This window comes from Nicotiana tabacum, chromosome 6 (assembly GCF_000715075.1).
Source record: "Nicotiana tabacum cultivar K326 chromosome 6, ASM71507v2, whole genome shotgun sequence".
NCBI lineage: Eukaryota > Viridiplantae > Streptophyta > Magnoliopsida > Solanales > Solanaceae > Nicotiana > Nicotiana tabacum.
In genome coordinates, this window is record NC_134085.1 from 122992263 (window position 1) to 123012016 (window position 19754).

Sequence of the window (19754 nt, forward strand, 5' to 3'; positions counted from 1 at the left end):
CTAGGATGGTAAGGTGTTGATAATATGTTTTTGGTTTTGTGGTCTTCAAAAAATTTACATACTTTGCTACTGATGAATTATTTTTCGTTGTCTCAAACGATCTCCACCGGTATCCCAAATCGACATATTATGTGATCTTGGATGAAATCGGTGGCCTCTTTCTCCCGGACCTTCTTGAACGCCTGAGCCTCAACAAACTTGAAGAAATAATCGATCATGAGTAGTATGTATTGGGCTTTACTAGGTGCCATGGTAGGGGGAATGACGATGTCCATCCATTATTTCATAAACGGCCATGGCAACAGGATTGGGTGAAGCATCTCTCCCCGTTGATGGATCATTGGGGCGTGTCTTTGACACTCGTTGTATTTTTGCATGAAGTCTTTTGCATCTTTCTCCATTTCCTTACAGTGGTAACTGGCTCTGATTAATTTCCAAACCAGGGAGTTTGCCCCGGGGTGGTTCCTGCAAGTGCCCTCGTGGACCTCTCTCATAGTGTATTCAGTTTTTCCCGGACCCAAGCACCTAGCTAGTGATCCAAAGAAGGATTTTCTGAATAATTTCCCCTAGACTAAGCTGAACTTGGTATCTTTGTTGCGTAGGGCTTTTGATTCATTGAGATCTAATGGCAATTTTCCTGTCTTCAGGTAGTCTATGTATTTGTTTCTCGAATCCCAGGTCAAACTTATCAAGTTTACCTCGACATGACCTTCTTCTACCACCGAGTCGAATTCATCAGACTTAACAGATGGCCCCAAGTTGGCCAGCGCATCAGCCTCACTATTTTGATCCTGAGGTACGTGTTGTAGAGTCCATTCTTTGAAACGGTGTAAGGTCACCTACAACTTGTCCAATTACCTTCATATCCGTTCCTTCTTTACTTCGAACGTTCTGTTGACTTGATTTACGATAAGGAGGGAGTCACATTTGGCTTCGATCACTTTGGCCCCCAGGCTCTTAGCCAGTTCTAGGCTTGCAATCATAGCCTCATACCGTTGTTAGTCTTTTTTATAGTTCTAATAGACTGCCTAATTACGTTACCCGTAGGTGGTTTCAATATAATATCGAGCCCGAACCCTTTCGAAATGGAGGCACCGTAGGCTCTTAGCCAGTTCTAGGCCTGCAATCATAGCCTCATACTCGACTTCGTTGTTAGTCTATTTTATAGTTCTAATAGACTGCCTAATTACGTTACCCGTAGGTGGTTTCAATATAATATCGAGCCCAAACCCTTTCGCATTGGAGGCACCGTTCGTGAATAGGGTTCAAATTTCCAAGTTAATACCCAAAGTGAACAGTAACTCCTTTTCGACCTCCAATATCAAAGCCAACGTGAAGTCAGCCACAAAATCCACAAAAATCTGAGATTTTATGGCGGTCCAAGATTTATACTCGATATCATACCCGCTGATTTCTACAGTCCATTTGGCCAGCCAGCCCGAGAGCTCGGGCCTATACATGACATTCCTCAGCGGGTAAGAGAGGTTATGACACATATGGGGTGGAATTGAAAGTACGATTGAGTTCTTCCAAATCTTGCTGGCATTCCGGAGTCCAAGAGAAGTTTTTCTCCTTTTGTAATAGTGAGAAGAACCAATGACTCTTATTCGATGATCTTGAGATAAACCAGCCCAACGTGGCTATCTGCCCCGTCAGTCTATACTGCCTTGACATTGTCGACTACCATGACATTTTCTATGGACATTATTTCGTCTGAGTTGATCTTTATTCCCATATTAGATACTATGAATCCGAGAAGCTTTCCCCAGCTAACCCACATGTACATTTCTCCAGGTTTAGCTTCATGTTATACTTTTTCAATATTCGAAGGTTACCTGCAAATGTTTCAAATGGTCCTCTATTCACAGGGACTTGACCAACATATCGTCAATATAAACTTCCATTGTTTTCTTATTTGTTCTTCGAACATCCAGTTGACTAGGCGTTGGTATATGGCACCGACGTTCTTTAATCTGAATGGCATTACGTTATATCAGTAGGTGCCAAATTTGGTTATGAAAGAAGTCTTTTCTTGATCTTTCGGGTTCATCCAAGTTTGGCTATACCCAGAATATGCATCAAGAAAACTGAGTATCTTATGTTCGGCCATTGCGTCGATCATACGATCGACGTTTTGAGTTAAAGGATCCTTTGGACACGCCTTGTTTAGATCCTTATGATCTATACACATCCTAGTTTTATTTCCTTTCTTAGGCACTACCACTATGTTAGCTAACCAATCAGGGTATTTAACTTCCCGGATGGAACCTATTTTCAGAAGTTTGGATACCTTATCCTTGATAAATGCGTGTTTGATCTCGAGCTGTGGCCTCCCCTTTTGCTTAACTGGATGGAACTTCAAATCCAAGCTCAATTTGTGAGTGGTTACCTCTGGTGGGATCCCATCCATGTCTAGATGGTACTAGGCAAAACAATCGGCTTTAGATTTAAGAAAATCAATAAGTTTTTTCTTGAGCTCGAGGGTTAACCCCGTGCCCAGGTATACCTTTCGATCCGGTAGATGCTCGATCAATATAACTTGCTCGAACTCCTCGATCATCTATTTGGTGGCGTTAGTGTCATCGGGTGATATGAATGATCTTTGGATGCCATAATCATCCTCTTGGCTTGGCTGAGTATCTTCTATTTTTCCGGCTTGGCTGAGGCCGGTATCATTGATTGCTATTTGTTTTTTTTCTTTTTTGGCCGGTTCCTGCTTTTTGATGTTGAAACCGCGGGCAAAAGGATTACTTCATTGATAACGAACATTTCCCTTTCGGTTGGCTGTTTTCCATAGACCATTTTGACTACTCTCGGAGTGGGAAATTTCAGCGCCTGATGTAAGGTCGAACGCACCACTCTCATATTGTGAACCCACAACCTTCCAAACAAGGCGTTGTACCTAATATCCTCTTTGATCACGTAGAATTTTGTTTCTTTGGTGGTCCCGACAGTGTTTACTACTAATGATATCTCACATTCTGTGGTCTCGCATGCTATATTGAATTCATTAAATAACCGAACTGCTGGTATGATTTGATCCTTTAACCCCAGTTGCTCTACAACCCTCGATGTAATGATGTTGCCCGAGCTACCTGGATCAATAAGCATACGTTTAAACCAAGATTTATTAATTAGCACAAATATTACTAGTGCATCTTTATAAGGCTGCACTATGCCTTCGGCATCTTCGTCGCTGAACGGGATAGCTCCTTCCGGGAAGTAATCCCGGGTGCATTTTTCTCTTGTGATAGAAACTTTGGCGTGGGGTACATCAACTCCCACAATGATTATGTTGATTACGATTTGAGGCTCCTCTTGTTCGACCTTTTTGTTTGCATTCCTATATCTAAAGTGATTTTCGGCTCGCTCGCTTAAGAATTCTCGAAGGTGCACATTGTTGAACAATCAACCATCTTCTTCTCTTAACTATCAACAATATTTGGTCCTATGATCGTGAGTACTGTAGTGCTTACACATCAAATTAGGATTTCTGGACGGGGTTGGACTGCAATGGTGGGACCACTTAGTCTCTTTGATATGCCCTATGGCTGACACTATGCTTGCAGCGTCCACGTTGAATTTAAACTTTGATAATCTAGGTGCCTCCCTACTCCCAAGCGACCTTTCAATCCTGCTCTTGCTCATCAGGCCCCGGCCGCTCGGTATTCGATAATTTCTCCTCTCGTTCCTTGTCAGGTGGCACTCGAATCTGCTTCCCCTTTGATTCACGCTGTATGTCTGATATCGATCTTAGACCACCCTCGGCTCCTGATCAATGGTTTCTTATACCTTTTATCGATTATGACGGGGTAAACAGATCCTGAAGAGGCCCTGAGTTGGTCATTTTCAACTCTGATCTTCGACTAATATATGTTGTGGATGTCGACCCAGGTGACTGCTGGGTACTCCACCAAGTTTTGCTTTAGCTGTTGAGAGGCCATGGAATTTCGGGGGTTGAGTCCTTGAGTAAATTCCTGAACAACCCAATCATCCGCAACTGGTGGTACATCCATCTGTTCCACCTAGAACCTCGACACGAACTCCCTGAACATCTCGTTATCCCTTTGTTTGACCATGAAAAGGTCTACCTTCTTGGTCTTGAACTTGATGGCACCGGCATGGGCCTTCACGAAAGCATCTGTAAGCATAGCAAATGAGTCGATAGAATTCAGAGATAAGTTGTAATACTATATCATTGCTCCCTTGGACAATGTTTTCCCAAATTTTTTTAGCAGTACCGACTCGATTTCATCGTCTTCCAAGTCATTCCCTTTGATCACACATGTGTAGGAGGTTACATGCTCATTTGGATCGGTGGTCCTATTATATTTGAGAATGTCAGGCATTCAAAACCTTTTCAGGATCGGCTTCGGTGCTGCACTTGGGGGGGGGGAAGGCTTCTGAATAAACTTTTTTGGAGTCCGGTCCCTTCAACATTGGAGGCACTCCCGGGATCTGATCGACCCTAAAGTTGTACATTTCTACCTTCTTATCGTTGGCCTCAATCTTTTTCTCGCCTGACTCAACCTGATTTGTCATTGCTTTGAGCATCTTCATCACATCAGAAGTTTCTTCGGGTCTGACTTCACCTGGTTCTGCGGCAGCTTGTTCATCCCTCCGAGTATTTTCCTGGGACTGCTTGGGTTTGACCCTATTATGGGTGTGGCTTTGGTTCTACAATTGCGATGTTGCTGCTTGCTGAGCCTACAATATTTTGAAAATCAATCGCAGGCTCACCCCATCATCTTCACCTTTGGGCACTTCTTGAGCCGCTGGCCGGGGTCCCCCACGAATGCTGTTTCCGGGTATAAATCGGTAGATTGATGTTGATGTCCACCTATGAGTTATCACTGACCAGGTCGGCTGTTGGGACACCATTGGGATCAACAGGAAGAACATCATTTCTAGGCATCACATTATTATTCTCACCATGATGGCCTGACTCAGTGTCAACGTTCAAGTGAGAGATTGCGAATTTGACATCCTTAGGCTGACCTGGAATCAAAACCTCAAAGAACAAGCGTAAAATAGGGTACGTTATGGAGATTTGTATGAAATCACCACTATTATCCTTAGCTCCACGGTGGGTGCCAAACTTTTTACCCTAAAAAATGAGTAACAATTAAATTTGTATGCAGTTTAAAGGATATGCGGTTTAATTCAATATGAATGATTATGAACAACATATAATTAAGTAAAAGATAAAATAAATGATCAAACCAATCGCAATGTGATGATCAAGCTTGATCTTAGGTTGAACAGTGGGATTCGTCCTTGATCGGACCCTCGATACGTGTTCGGTCGCGAATTTAGAAGAGAACAAATGAAGAACGCTTTGAACAATAGATAGAAGACAAAAATAAACTTTTATTACTTCGATTTATGCGTCATAATGTTTCAAAATAAAAGAAACCTTCCCCTTTATACAGTATAAGAATTTCAGTCCTAGTATAAGTCTAAATAAGGTAAAAAATCTCCTTTCCCAGTAAATATCAATCCGCAGGTGATGTCCGACGTGATTCGTGCTGTAATATACGGTTGAAGGAGAATATTACAGCTCCCTACTCATCATGCATAACCGTTCTCCGCGTTTCCCGTGATCTAGAAACCTTACTTGATCTAGGTCTGTTATTTCGCCGTGCCCGATCCTAGATACATCGTCCACCCCTCCCGGGTTCCGATACGTGGGGTCATGTGGCCTCACTTGTAATCGTATTGACCTGTGATTCCCTTTTGTTTTCTCATCGGAAAATCTGGGAAAACTTTACCCCCGATTTTACCCATACAAAAACATATTACGAATTATATATTTTTTTGGTATGGAAATATTACTTATATATTAAAACTAAGTTACACGTACAGGGGTTGGCGCTTAGAAGTACCTAAGCTAGTTTCTGGGTCATTACTATCTGCCAGATTTGTGATACTATACGGGTGAATAAACCCAGGAGTTGCAGTATTAAAACTAACACAACAAACATGCTCACCTGGAGTACAAAAAGGATGTTGTTGTGGTGCTATATCCTGTGTGGTGTTACAAAAATCTGTAGTTATTTGCATGGCAGGTTGAAGTGTACTAGAGTGCTACCGTAATCTGAGTCTTCCCATTTTATCTTTAGCCAAAACGTCCATGACAAACAGCGGTGGATATGCAAAAAAGTGATATTGCTCCCCGTCAAGCTAGATCCAAAATGAGCTAGTGATCTGCCACTGTACTTTGTTCCCTGTACGTGTGCATAACTGGTGGATCATGGAGCTGGCGCAGCAAGAATCTGCAATCATTTATGACATGTGAGCAAAGAGATGTATGATCATGTAAAAGGTTTATTACTTCTAGGGCATCAATTTTAATTTCCAAAGGTTGTAGATTGTTTGCATGGAAGGTTGAAGTGTACTAGAGTGCTGTCGTAATCTGAGTCTTCCCATTTTATCTTCAGCCAAAACGTCCATGACAAATGGCGGTGGTTGTGCAAAAAAGTGATATTGCTCCCCGTCAAGCTGGATCCAAAATGAGCTAGGCGATCTGCCACTGTATTTTGTTCCCTGTACGTGTGCATAACTGGTGGATCATGGAGCTGGCGCAGCAAGAATTTGCAACCATTTATAATATGTGAGGAAAGAGATGTATGATCATGTAAAAGGTTTATTACTTCTAGGGCATCAATGTTAATTTCCAAAGGTTGTAGGTTGAGATGGACAACCATTTGCAATCAACGTAGTAAAGCCATCAGTTTCCTTTCCAGAGCAGTTGAAGCAGTGGTAGTTCCTGCATATCCCATTATCCAATGTCCTGTAGAATTGTGGAAGACTCCATCTATGCCTACCAAACCATGCATCCCTACAGAGGCGCCATCTGTGTTTAATTTATTGGAACCAAGCATGGGTAGTTGCCATTTGATATACATGGGCACTTTCTTTTTTGAATTGGGAGTACAAGCCATGTAATAATATTCCGTCGCAAGTTGTCATATAGTTGTGGCATTAGCCAAAATCCTGGTTTTGTCAAAGCTATTTTTCTTTCTTGTTTTCCATATGTTCCATAGAGTATAAGCTATAATGACATGAGAAGGTAGGTCTTTGATATAATATCCCTTGGATAGCAAAAAGATTTTACGTATTGCTGAAGATTATTCGTCGTAAAAGGGATAGAGTGCACAAGGTGCAAGATGCTCAAATTATCCCAGCATTGCTGGGCATTTGGACAATTGATCAGAATGTGAAAGGTAGATTAGATTTTTAATTGACAGAAATGGCATAGGGGACTATTAATAATACCTAGTATATGGAGGTAAGCTTTTGTAGGCAGATTATTATGAGCACATAACCATAGGAAATGCTTAATTTTTTGGGAAACTTGTAGGTGTCAAATCCACCCATGACTGTTTGTTGGGTGTAAAGCATTGGTTAGGGATTTATAACATGATTGCACAGTAAATTTTCCATTGAAGGTAAGGCCCCAAACTAGTCGGTCATGATCAATTAGGTATTGGGGGAGGTAGAGTTGTTCTACGCGCATGATAGTTGATTTGAGTTGTAGAGACAGCTGGCTACTTGCAATTGTATTGGATTTTATAATTTGGGAAACTGTCTCCATTGAGTCATTGAGTGTTAAAGGCCCTTGCGCTTGATGTCGCAGGATTAATTGCAGGGCCAACCAAAGGTCAGGCCAAAATTTTACATTAGAGCCCGTTGATAGTCGCCAAACAAGGCCTTCTTGGCATGCGGACCATCCCATAGAACATTTTTCCAACTTTTGGAGAGTAGAGAAGTTTGTTTTGTATTAGGGAAAATATATTTGGAGATTAATAGAGAAGCCCATAAGGATGAGGGATTGTGGAATAATCGCCAAGCTATACTAGCTAGGAGAGCTTGGTTCTTTTCCTTTAATTTTTGGATACCTAGCCCAACTTCCACTTTTGATGTAGTGACTCTTTCCTAGCGTACCAAATGCAATTTTCTTTTTTTCTTTTTTGAGGGGTAGTTGCCCATTGAAAATTTCATTGATAACGTTCTAGCTTGTGTAAGAACGCTATTGGTAGACATGTGATTTGTATGACATGATTGGGAATTGAGTTTAAGGTTGCCTTAATTAGTGTAGTCGTGTCTGCCATGCTGAGCAGTTGAGAAGACTAGCTTTCCAACCCGCTAGTCTAGTAGTAAAATTGTCAATTAGGAATTGGAAATCTCTCTTTGTAGGTTTGGAGTTAAATATTGGAAATCCCAGGTATTTTCCAAAGTTGTGGCCTTCAGGGATATTGAAAAAAGTAATTACAAAATATTTGTCTTAAGGTGTGCAGTATTTGAAAAAGGAAACTTTGGATTTCTAGAAATTATTTTTGGCTGGTTATATATGTGAAATGATTTATGTGATCAATGATAGAATGGCATGTACGTGTATTTATCCTAGCAGCCAAAATATTGCCATCAGCAAAAAATAAATGAGAGATGTGTGGAGCTTGCATATTCAAATAAATTGGATCCCAGGATTTATAATCTACTGCTAGAAACATTTTCATGCACATAATAAAGAGATATGGTGATAGGGGATCGCCTTGTCTAATATCTCTTGAGGGTTTGAAAGCTTGTGTCAGACTACCATTAAAAACGATGGATGTGGTGGTGATTGTTACACAAGACATAATTAATTCAATTAGAGGAGGAGGAAAATTGAAGTGCGTCAAAGATTAACGTATAAAACTCCATTCTAATCTATAAAAAGCCTTATATACTATTACATTCAAAGTTGATTTTTATTTTTCTTTCTTCAAAAATAAATTCTTCTTCTATTTTAATAATCTATTTATTTGTTTAACCTACTCTTAATTTATTCATCATTACAAATATTTGTTAGAAACTATTTCTCATACAGGGCGAGTACAAATTCTCGTCTCATTTAGTCTTGAACGATTCTATGAAATTGCTAGAACTTGCTTGGCTACAATTGTTTAAAATAAAGAAATGGATTACACAGGTCATTTCGTCCGGCTTCATTGCTATAGTAACAATGAACTTGGTCTAAACTAAAGCGATGGAGTTTCTCTAGTTTGTCCAATTAATGAACTACTCCTATATATATGTTCTTAAAAAAGAATTATTTTCGAATTCCTATAACTCGCTGAATCCTTTATTCTGCATTGACTATAGTTGATATTCACCTCAATATGCACTACTAGAAATTTGCCAAAATCTGTCCAAACTATACCGATCAAAATCGATCGGAAAATATCGGTCGTAAAATATCTATATCGGTCACAAAAGTTAAATAAAAATTGTTACTAAAAAATACGGACCACTTTTGGTCAGAAAGTGGTCTCACAATAAAGAAACAATGCTATATATGACACATATAAATATTTCGACCGATTTCGGTCAGAAATTGGTCAATATTTGACCAAGCCATGGTCAGACTTGTATATTATCTACCAAAAAAAATTTAATTAAAAATATTCAAGTATACCGACCGAGTTCGGTCGGAAATTTTGATTTAATTTTTTCCGCCCAGGCTCAATTATATTTTTTCCAAAACAAAAATAAGTTTTTAAAATTATTAAGAATATGTCGACCGATAACATACTCACCAACTGGAATGTACGCTAGGCTACAATATTCACTGCGTTTCTACTCAAGGCATCGACCACCACATTGGACTTCCCGGGATGATACAAGATGGTGATATCATAGTCTTTCAATAGCTCCAACCACCTCCTATGCCTCAAATTGAGTTCCATTTGCTTGAACAAATACTGCAAGCTCCGATGATCCATGAATACCTCGCACAACATTCTGTAAATATAGTGCCTCCAAATCTTCAACGCATGAATAATGGCTGCCAACTCTAAGTCATTAACAAGGTAATTCTTCTCATGAACCTTCAGCTGCCATGAAGCATATGCCATCACCCTGCCATCCTGCATCAATACTGCACCGAGCCCGATACAAGATGCATCACAATACTCCATGTAAGATCTTGAACATGTGGAAAACACCAACACTGGCGCCGTAGTCAAAGCAGTCTTGAACTTCTGAAAGCTCGCCTCGCACTTGGCTGACCATCTGAACGGGGCACCCTTCTGGGTCAACCTGGTCAATGGGGCTGCTATAGATGAAAACCCGTCGGCGAACCGACGGTAATATCCTACCAAAATAAAGAAAATTCGGATCTCCGTAGCTGAATTGGGCTTAGGCTAGTTCTGAATTGCCTCAATCTTCTTAGAATCCACTTGTATGCCCTTTGCCGATACGGCGTGCCCCAAGAAAGCGACCGAGTCCAACCAAAACTTGCACTTTGAAAACTTGTCATATAATTGGCTATCTCTCAAAGTTTGAAGTACAATCCGAAGATGCTGCTCATGCTCCTCTCAACTACAGGAGTATATCAAGATATCATCAATAAACACAATCACAAAGGAATCCAAATAGGGTTTGAATACCCCGTTTATCAAATCCATAAATGTTGTTGGGGCATTTGTCAATCCAAAGGACATTACTAGAAACTCATAATGCCTGTACCGAGTCCAAAAATCAATCTTCAATGCCCTAATCCTCAGCTGATGGCATCCAGACCTCAAATCAATCTTCAAAAACACTTGGCACCCTTAATCTGATCAAATAAGTCATCAATCTTCGGTAATGGATACTTGTTTTTGATGGTGACTTTGTTCAACTGCCGGTAATCTATACACATCCTCATCGATCCATCTTTCTTCTTCACGAACAACAAGGTGCACCCCAAGGAGAGACACTATGTCTAATGAAGCCCTTATTAAGTAAATCATGCATCTGCTCCTTCAATTCTTTAAACTCTGGTGGGGCCATACGGTATGGCAGAAGAGAAATGGGCTGAGTGCCTGAAGCCAAATCAATACAGAAGTCAATATCTCTATCGGGTGGCATCCCCGATAGATCCGCAAGAAACACCTTTAAAAACTCACAAACGACTAGTACTAAATCAATGGAAGGAACCTATGCACTAGAATCACAGACATAAGCTAAATAAGCTAGACACCCATTCTCAACCATATGCCGAGCCTTCACATATAAAGATAACCCTGCTGGTAGAATGGCCAAGAGTACCCTCCGCTCTAATCGAGGCAACTCCGGCAAGGCTAAGGTCACCATCTTTGCGTGAAAATCCAATATAGCATGATAAGGTGAAAACCAATCCATACCCAAGATGACATCAAAATCTACCATATCGAGAAGTAGGAGATCTACGCTAGTCTCAAGACTCCCAATAGTAACCACACACGAACAATAGACACGATCTACAACAATAGAATCTCATATAGGTGTGGACACATACACATGAGCACTCAAGGAATCATGAGGCACAACCAGATATGAAGAAAAATAGAATGACATGTAGGAATAAGTAGAGCCCTAATCAAATAGAACTGAAGCATATCTATGGCAAACTAGAATAATACCTATGATAACAGCGTCAGATGACTCAGCCTTCGGCCTGGCTGAGAAAGCATTATATCGGGACTGGGCCCCACCACTTTAAATTACATCCAGGGATGGGCTCTAGCTGGCTGGCCTCCAACTCTAGTGACCTAACCTCCACCTCTAACGGCCTGCATCCACCTCTGGTTGCCTGACCCTTGCCTCTAGCTGGTTGAGCGGTTGGTAGTGCAACTGGTGCCGAAATCATGGTACGAGCCACCCAATAATCTCGGATAGGTCTTATTCATATACCTAAAACCACCACACTCGAAACATCCATCCTACTGTTGTGGCTGCTGAAACTGAGGCTGATCCGAATGGGCAGGATAACCACGATGATAACTTTGAATTGGAGGTGCACTGATAGGAGTTGATGGTGCACTGTAGGCTGAATACCTATGATAAGACACATAAGGACCATGACAAGACTCCCTAAAGCACCGTGGGATGCCTGAAGCACCGACTGGAATGGCCTAGGAGGATGGCCCCTACCAAAAGTACCTTTACCTTCAAATGAGGCACCACTGAAAACTAGAATGTTAAGGCTTCTTATCAGACTCATGGCCTCTCCTGTGAAAGAAACATATCGATTCGTCTGGCGACATTAGCAGCCGTCTGAAAAGAAATCTCACCCTCGGTCTCCTTGGCCATCTGTAACTTGATAGGGTGAGTGAGTCCATCAATGAACCTCCTCTCTCTCTCTCTCTCTATCTCTCTCTCTCTCTCTTAGTAGGAAGCAGAAGAAGAGCATGATGGGCTAGTTCCACAAAACAAGTCTCATACTAAGTGACTGACGTACTACCCTGCTGGAGATGCTCAAACTGCCTACGGAATCCTCCCTCAATGTGATAGGAAGGAACATCTCTAGAAATAGCTGAGAGAACTGGTCCTTAGTAAGAGTAGACGACCCAGCTGGTCTGGTCGATACATAATCCTTCCACCATCTCTTGACAAAACCGGTCATCTAAAACACAACAAAATAAACCCCATTGGTCTCAACTATACCCATGTTCCGTAATACCTCATGACAATGGTCAAGATAGTCCTATGGGTCCTTAGAAGGTGCACCACTGAAGTGAACTGGGAAGAGCTTGGTAAACTTGTCCAATCTCAATAAGCCCTCAGAAGATATGGCAGGCCTATCACTGGCCTCTACCACAAAAATTGACTGAACTACCCCAACTGGCGGGGCAGCTAGTGTCTGATACTAGGGAGCCATCTGCTTCAGAGTGTGAGTAGCAGGAGTCTGTGCTCATCCCCCAGCCTGAGAGACGGTTGGTGCCACAAGAAATATACCAGCCTGAGGCATACTCTTCATAAGGCCCACCAAATGGACTAGACCATCTTGAAGCACTAGGGTGGCAATGAACCCCTCCGGGACCTGAGCTGGTCTAATAGGTGCAGTCTGAGTTGGAACCTTCTTATTAACTCTACCTGAGGCTCCACTACTGGTGCGGCTACTCGAGCTCTAGGCTGAGCTCTGTCCCATCCTCGGCCTCTGGAGTGACCTCGACCTTATCCTCTGCCCCTCGTAGGAGCTGCCACTGGGGGCTCCGGCTGCTGTCCAGCTGAAGATGCAGTACGTGTTCTCTCCATCTGCGAGAGATCAATAATAGAAGACTTCAATCATCATGGTAGAATAAAATCGAACGACAGAGAAAAATAGAAGTGAAATTATTCCTAAACTCCATAGCCTGTGGAAGATAAGTACAAACATCTCTGTACTGATCTTTTAGACTCTAATAAGCTTGCTCGTGACTTGTGAGGCCTATGTAACCTAGTGCTATGATACCTACTTGTCACAACCCAGAATTCCCACCTTCGAGATCGTGATAGCGCCTAACATTTCACTTGCTAGGCAAGCCAACGTTAGAATAATTTATCTATTTTTAACAGTTCAAATTAAATGATAAGAAAGAAACTGAAATAACTGTGATAATCTAAAGTAATGTGCCAAATCCATAACAACTAAAGTATTTGATACAATCCTAGACCCGATGTCACAAGTGCACGAGCTACTAGAGGAATACAAATAAATGTCTGAATAAAACCTAAAGATGTTTGAGGGAAAATACACAGCTAATAAAAAGAAAAGCGGACTCTAGGGGTTGTGGACGCCGAGCAGCTATACCTCAAGTCTCCACACCGCTAGTCAATTTGAGCACGCTAATAACCGCTGCTAAGATCGACTCCAAAATCTGCACAAGAAGTGCAGAGTGTAGTATGGATACAACCAACCTATGTACTCTGTAAGTTCCGAGCCTAACCTCGACGAATTTCTGATGAGGCTAAGGCGGGTGACTAACACTATAACATGTATGCAGTATAAAATAAAGACAAGAACGGAAAGTACAAAACAAAGTAAGACAGTTAACTAAAGATAATAGCTAAATCCTCGAAAAAAAACCAGTAATGATTAGAATTACCAATCCCTAGAGTTTCGTATGAAAAATACCAAAAACCAACATAATACAAGGAAATAGAAACACATAGGTTGTTGCGGCGCGCAACCCGATCCCACCGTACAAGACAATCCTCCCTTATTACACCGTAACAATATCAACAATCATAAATAAATATATATGTTGCGGCACACAACCCGATCCCACCATATAATAAAATCAGTATCATAATTTACCCTTATTTCACCGTATCAATCCACCCTTATTTCACCTGTTACAACGTACAACCCGATCCCACCATATCTTTACAAATTCACCCTTATTCCACCATATCAATCCACCCTTATTTCACTTATTGCGGCGTGCAACCCGATCCCACCATATCAGTATCACATATTCAATGAGTACAATCAAATCAATAACTCAAATCACAAGAACTTATACAACTGACGAATATGAAGCGGAACCAGAAAGGATGCCTCATACCAAATTGAGAATTCACATATGTAATATTACATGGCAAGACAAGTTTGGTAAATAACAATTAAAAGGTGCAAGTAAGTCAATTAAGGCAATAAAAGAGAGTCCTGAAAGCATGGAAAGGTCTAACATTTTTAACAGGAGAAACAATGATTAACATGTAGCAAATAAAGCATGGAAGGCATTTAAAACACATAAGAGTTAAGGCATGGAAGGAAATAATTAAGGAAAAGCGAAAAATCAGGGAAACAAGTAATTCAGCGACGTATAAGCACTCGTCACCTAGCATATACGTCACAACGCATGAAATTCGCATAGCACATAGTCCGAGTGTTCCTAGTTCCCTCAAATCAAGGTTAAACTCAACACTGACCTCACTCCGCAGTCAACTCAGAGCTCTACCGGGGTCATTCTCCTAGAATCCGCCTCCAAACCACTCGTATCTAACCACAATTGCCTCAATAATGTGTATTGCTAAAGGAATCAATTACAATGCATAAATTTAGGATTTTCAAACTTTACTCCAAAAAGTCAAAAATAAACCCTGGGCTCGTTGGTCAAACCCGAGGTTCAGACTAAAATCCATTTACTCATTTACCCCCGAGCCCGATTATTTAATTAGTTTCGAAATCCGACCTGAAATTGAGGTCTAAATCCCTAATTTGCTAAAACCCCCCAATTCTTCCTAAATTCCTAGTTCTCTACCATGGAAGAACAAATATTACGGCTAGAAATTAATGGGTGATGTTAGAAATGGAAGAAAATGAATTAAAGTGTACAAACATATGAATTGATGTTAAGTTTTCTCTTGAAAATTGCCTCTAGGCCTAACTCTAATGGAGAGTTTATGGAAAATGGAAGAAATCCCATTTCTTTGAACATTTAAATCACTGGGCGTTGTCGCGCCCCCTTTCTTCCTCTTTTGACGGGGGAGTCCGAGTTTCGACATTCATGGGGGGAATAACTTGTTTCCTTTTAGAAATTTGGGTATTTGAAGAGTCGCCACCTAACGGATTATGGTGTGTTAGGGCACCTATAGCAATTAACTCATGAACTAGTTTGCATTACTAGAGATTGGGGTAAGAGCTCGAAATAACCTTGACGGGAACGTGTTAGGCACCCCTCGCGGTCCATAATGGTGGGTCCCGACCGAACTTAAACTATGTGAATTAGTCATTTTGCAAGTAAACAATTTCAACACATGTTCGCAAATAAAGACATGTTTTCACATTCTAAACACATGTATGATTCAGGTAATGGAAGCAAAGGAGAGGTTTGAATAACTTGCATATATATATATATACATAAAGAAAAGGAAGTTCATTTAGAACACATAGGAATTGGGAGAGAGGGGTCCTAGGTTGGTTATCTTACAGGATCATACCCACGCAATGCCCGGTAATCACTCCTCAATGAGGGGCTACACGTGAGATTAGCACGCACTCATCATATCCTTACTACCCAATTCCCTCCCCCTTGGTCACAACCTAAAGTGGTCTAGCAACCTTAAAATATATCCTATGCGTGCACTAATCGTCCCTTCCTTGTGGTCCGGAGGTATTTAGGACCTCTAGTTTGGGTAGTTCTAGATCATCCTAAGGTACTTAAAGGAGAAAAATCTAGGCGACAATCAAAACAATTAGGACTGGACTAAAAACGAACAATTAAAGGCTCAAGTTTTACCTCCACAAACATAGCAAGTAAGTGCACGTCTTACACACAGTTTCAGGTATTTAAAAAGAATCCCTAGAACAAGATATCTAGGTGAGCAGAGAATATGCAGTATTAAGTTAGGAACCAAGTGTCAAAGACCTATTCTGTTTGCCTACTGCTTTTAGACCTGTTGAATATGAGCAGTCACAGATAATAGAGTGTAGTTTTACAGTTTGCAGAGTTTTAGTCTCCCTACAAGCTTGCCTAGGCGAGTAATAGTGATATCCTATGAGCATGATATCTAATCATTGATTAGGAATGCAGTAAAACAGTAAATGGTTTTAAACGGACAATTAAGATCCTATAGGCATGCTTTCTAGTGATGTTAACTAACACAACATTGAAGAAACGAGTAGGTTAGTTAATTAAACCAATTCAGAAACTACAAGAATGAGTTAAAGTTAAACTGATTTTAGATCTGACCAAGATTGATTTTAGATCCTATAGGCATGATTTCTATAATTAAAGCTGATTTAGATCCTATATGCATGATCTCTAATTATTAAAGCTGATTTAGATCATATAGGCATGATCTCTAATTATTAAAGTTGATTTTAAATCCTATAGGCATTATTTCTAAGGAGATAAATTTGAATACATGCTGTAATGGGAACTGAACCTCAGTTACTTTACTCCTATAGACATGGTGTCTAATGAAGTGGAGCAGGTAGAATTTATTTCAACAGAGAAATCCTATAGGCAGATTGTCTAACACAACACATGTAAATCACAATAAACCTTATAGGCATGTTATCTACCCAACTTTACCCACAATTTACAACTAGCCTCCCTTTCCACTAATCACCCCAATATTCGTTTACAATTAATTATTATAGACCAATGATCGAATAAAATAACATAAATAGAATAGAAATTAAGTTATAGGGAGCCTGAAGCAGGCCCAAAGCAATTTCCCAGCCTTCAGTAGTCTCAAATGCCCAAAGTTTCATAGCCAATTTCATGTGTAGGAGTGCCAGAGTTCCCTAAGGACCTCAAGGATCCCGAGCAGTGCTTACACATAGACCTTTCTAAAATAAGGACTGATTTATGTGTAGTGTGGAAGTGCCAGCCCTGATATGCCAGAGCTCAGAAAGATCTCAAGAGTCTCTAAGCAGTACACATACCAGATGGGCACGACTTTGTAATCTAAGAGTAAGTGAGAGTGCATAATGATTTGAAAGAGTTTGATAGACAGTATAAAGAAAGGTCTTAGGAGTGAAAAGAAATTTTGAAAACTAGTACTGATTTAGTTATAAAACAGTTTGAGGAAAGTATGCAAAACAATTTACAATCAGAACACAAGTCATAGAACAAACAAGCTTTAGGAAGTACTTTTGCAAATAGCTTTCACACAAGGAAAGGGGGGTTAGGAACATAGAGAATACACCATAATGGAGCACAAAAATAACAGGGTGCATAGAGTTCTTAAGGGGTTCCATAGAACTAAATAGGTTAGATATAATGCAAATCATTGAAACATGAAGCAAAGGTCACAGCAGAAACATGTTGAAAACATATAAACAACACAGCTAGAGTCACTCTAGGGATATTAGCTAACTTAGCAGGAGTAAGGCAGAACAGACAAGGACTTAAATGGACATGCTAGGCAAGTATTAACAAGTGTAGGCATGCAAATTACACAAAAGCAAAGTTTAGGCATGCTAGATAAACAGTAGTCAGTCAAACAGACTAGTTACATATGTAAGACATGTTAAACAAGATAGCAAACAAGCAAGTAAAGTAAAAACATGCTAATCACATATTTGAATAAGGCAATATTTGGCATGCTAGGTAAGCAGTAAACATAAGCAGGAATGGACTCAGGATTGATGAACTAAGGCAGTAAATAAAAACATAGGTTTGAATTCTTAAATTTAATCAGAAGCATACCAGTTAGAGAAAGAAAACACAAGATGTGAGACGAGTATTGTGCAATTTCCAGCCTTGGCTTGTAGCCGGCTAGAATAACATAGATCACAAGTAGCAGAGAGAGCAGAAAGAGCCTTTGTAGAGTGTAAAAGTAGTAGTTTTATGAACTATTGTTCGTCTAGAAGTGAGAATAGATAAAGGCATATATAGTAATCAAGAGTTAAACAAAATAAGGTAAAGAATCAATTATGTAGCAATTAGGAAAATTTACAGAATCAGTCACACAAAGATTCAGCATAGTCTTCTCCTTTAATTAAGAAAAATCAGTCAACGGTAATGACAAGAGCTAATTAGGGCAAGGAGTTTAATCAGACTGAGTAAAGAAGTAAGAAGCAAAAGCCTTATTAAGGAAAGACTTTCAAATCAAACCAAAATAGAGAACTTCAGAATAAAAATAGGCAAGGGTTTAATTAAGGAGAAAATCATGTAAAGAGTCAGCAAGTATTGCGGACAAAGTAAGGTAAGAAAGGAATAGTCAGGGTTCAACACATAGGTTTTAACGAAACAAATTGGTTAATCAAGAATTCAAAACAACACTGATTTAAGGAGAAAAATATAGGTTTACCATGAATAGACATATAGAATCAGTAGAAAAGTCGAGCTAAGAACCTTAGTAGAGGCATATTAGGATAAAAAATCACAAGACATCGAATTATGCTAAAGAAAAATCACAGGAACCAAAGTATAGGACAAAGTCAGTGCATAAATAACTCAGAAACCAAACAAAATATTGAAAAACTTGGGCTTTTTAGCATAAACTAGTTAGGGTTAAAGCAAACCTTTACAAAATCAGTTAAAACACATAAGAAATAGAAGATTAAACACTCAAATCATCAAACATTTTGGAGAAAGAAATTTTCGGGAAACCCTAGTTTAGAAAAAATGGAAAATCATTCGAAAATCAGATGGTTTTTGTAAAACTCATGTGAAATATGTCCAAACCATCTCAGATCTGTATAGATTTAAGAAGTTTAGAAGGAAGAAATTAGGGGTTTGAGAAGAACAACGCAGAGATGAAGAAGTAGGCTTAGAAATCTATAGATCTAAGGCGACATAGGAAGATCTTACTCGGAATCAAACCAGAACAACCTAAAACAGGAAAGAAAGGGCCATAGGTGTAAGTGGACTGACCCTGGTCCCTCGAGGACCTTAGAGATGGTAATACCGACATAAGAGATGCCATTATAGGTCTGATGGTGGTAGGGAAATACCATGAACGACATCAGATGAACGACGAAGAGGGTGAGTTAGAGTTAGGACTTGAGAGCATTTGGGAGAAGAGGGGATCAGATGTTGGCGTGAGAGAGGAGAGGAAATGAAGGGTTTGGGGAAGGTCATTAGGTTTAATTTAGGTAAGGGTGAATCTGGACCGTTGATCAAAATGATCAACAGCCAGGATTTGGTCGGGCAGGTGGATATTGGGCCTGGGGTTTCTGGGCTGGTTTATAAGGGGCTAAAATTGGGATGGGCAATTAGGCTAAATTTTAAAATAGGGGGCCATTTGTTAAATACCATATTTAATTGATAAAATAGTTTTTAAAAATAATTAATAGGCTGTAAAAAATGATTTTTGTGCCTGGAAATATTTTAAAATAATTATTTACTATTCTAAAAATATAAAAGGCTATTTTCCGGTAAAATAATGTAATATTGCATGCATAGGCTATAGTTACAAAGTAATTATAATTGCATTCTAAAAATACAAATGTGGCTATTTGTGAAATAATTGAAACTTGGTACAAATGCAAATAATAGAATTAAGCCATAAAAATTATTATAAAA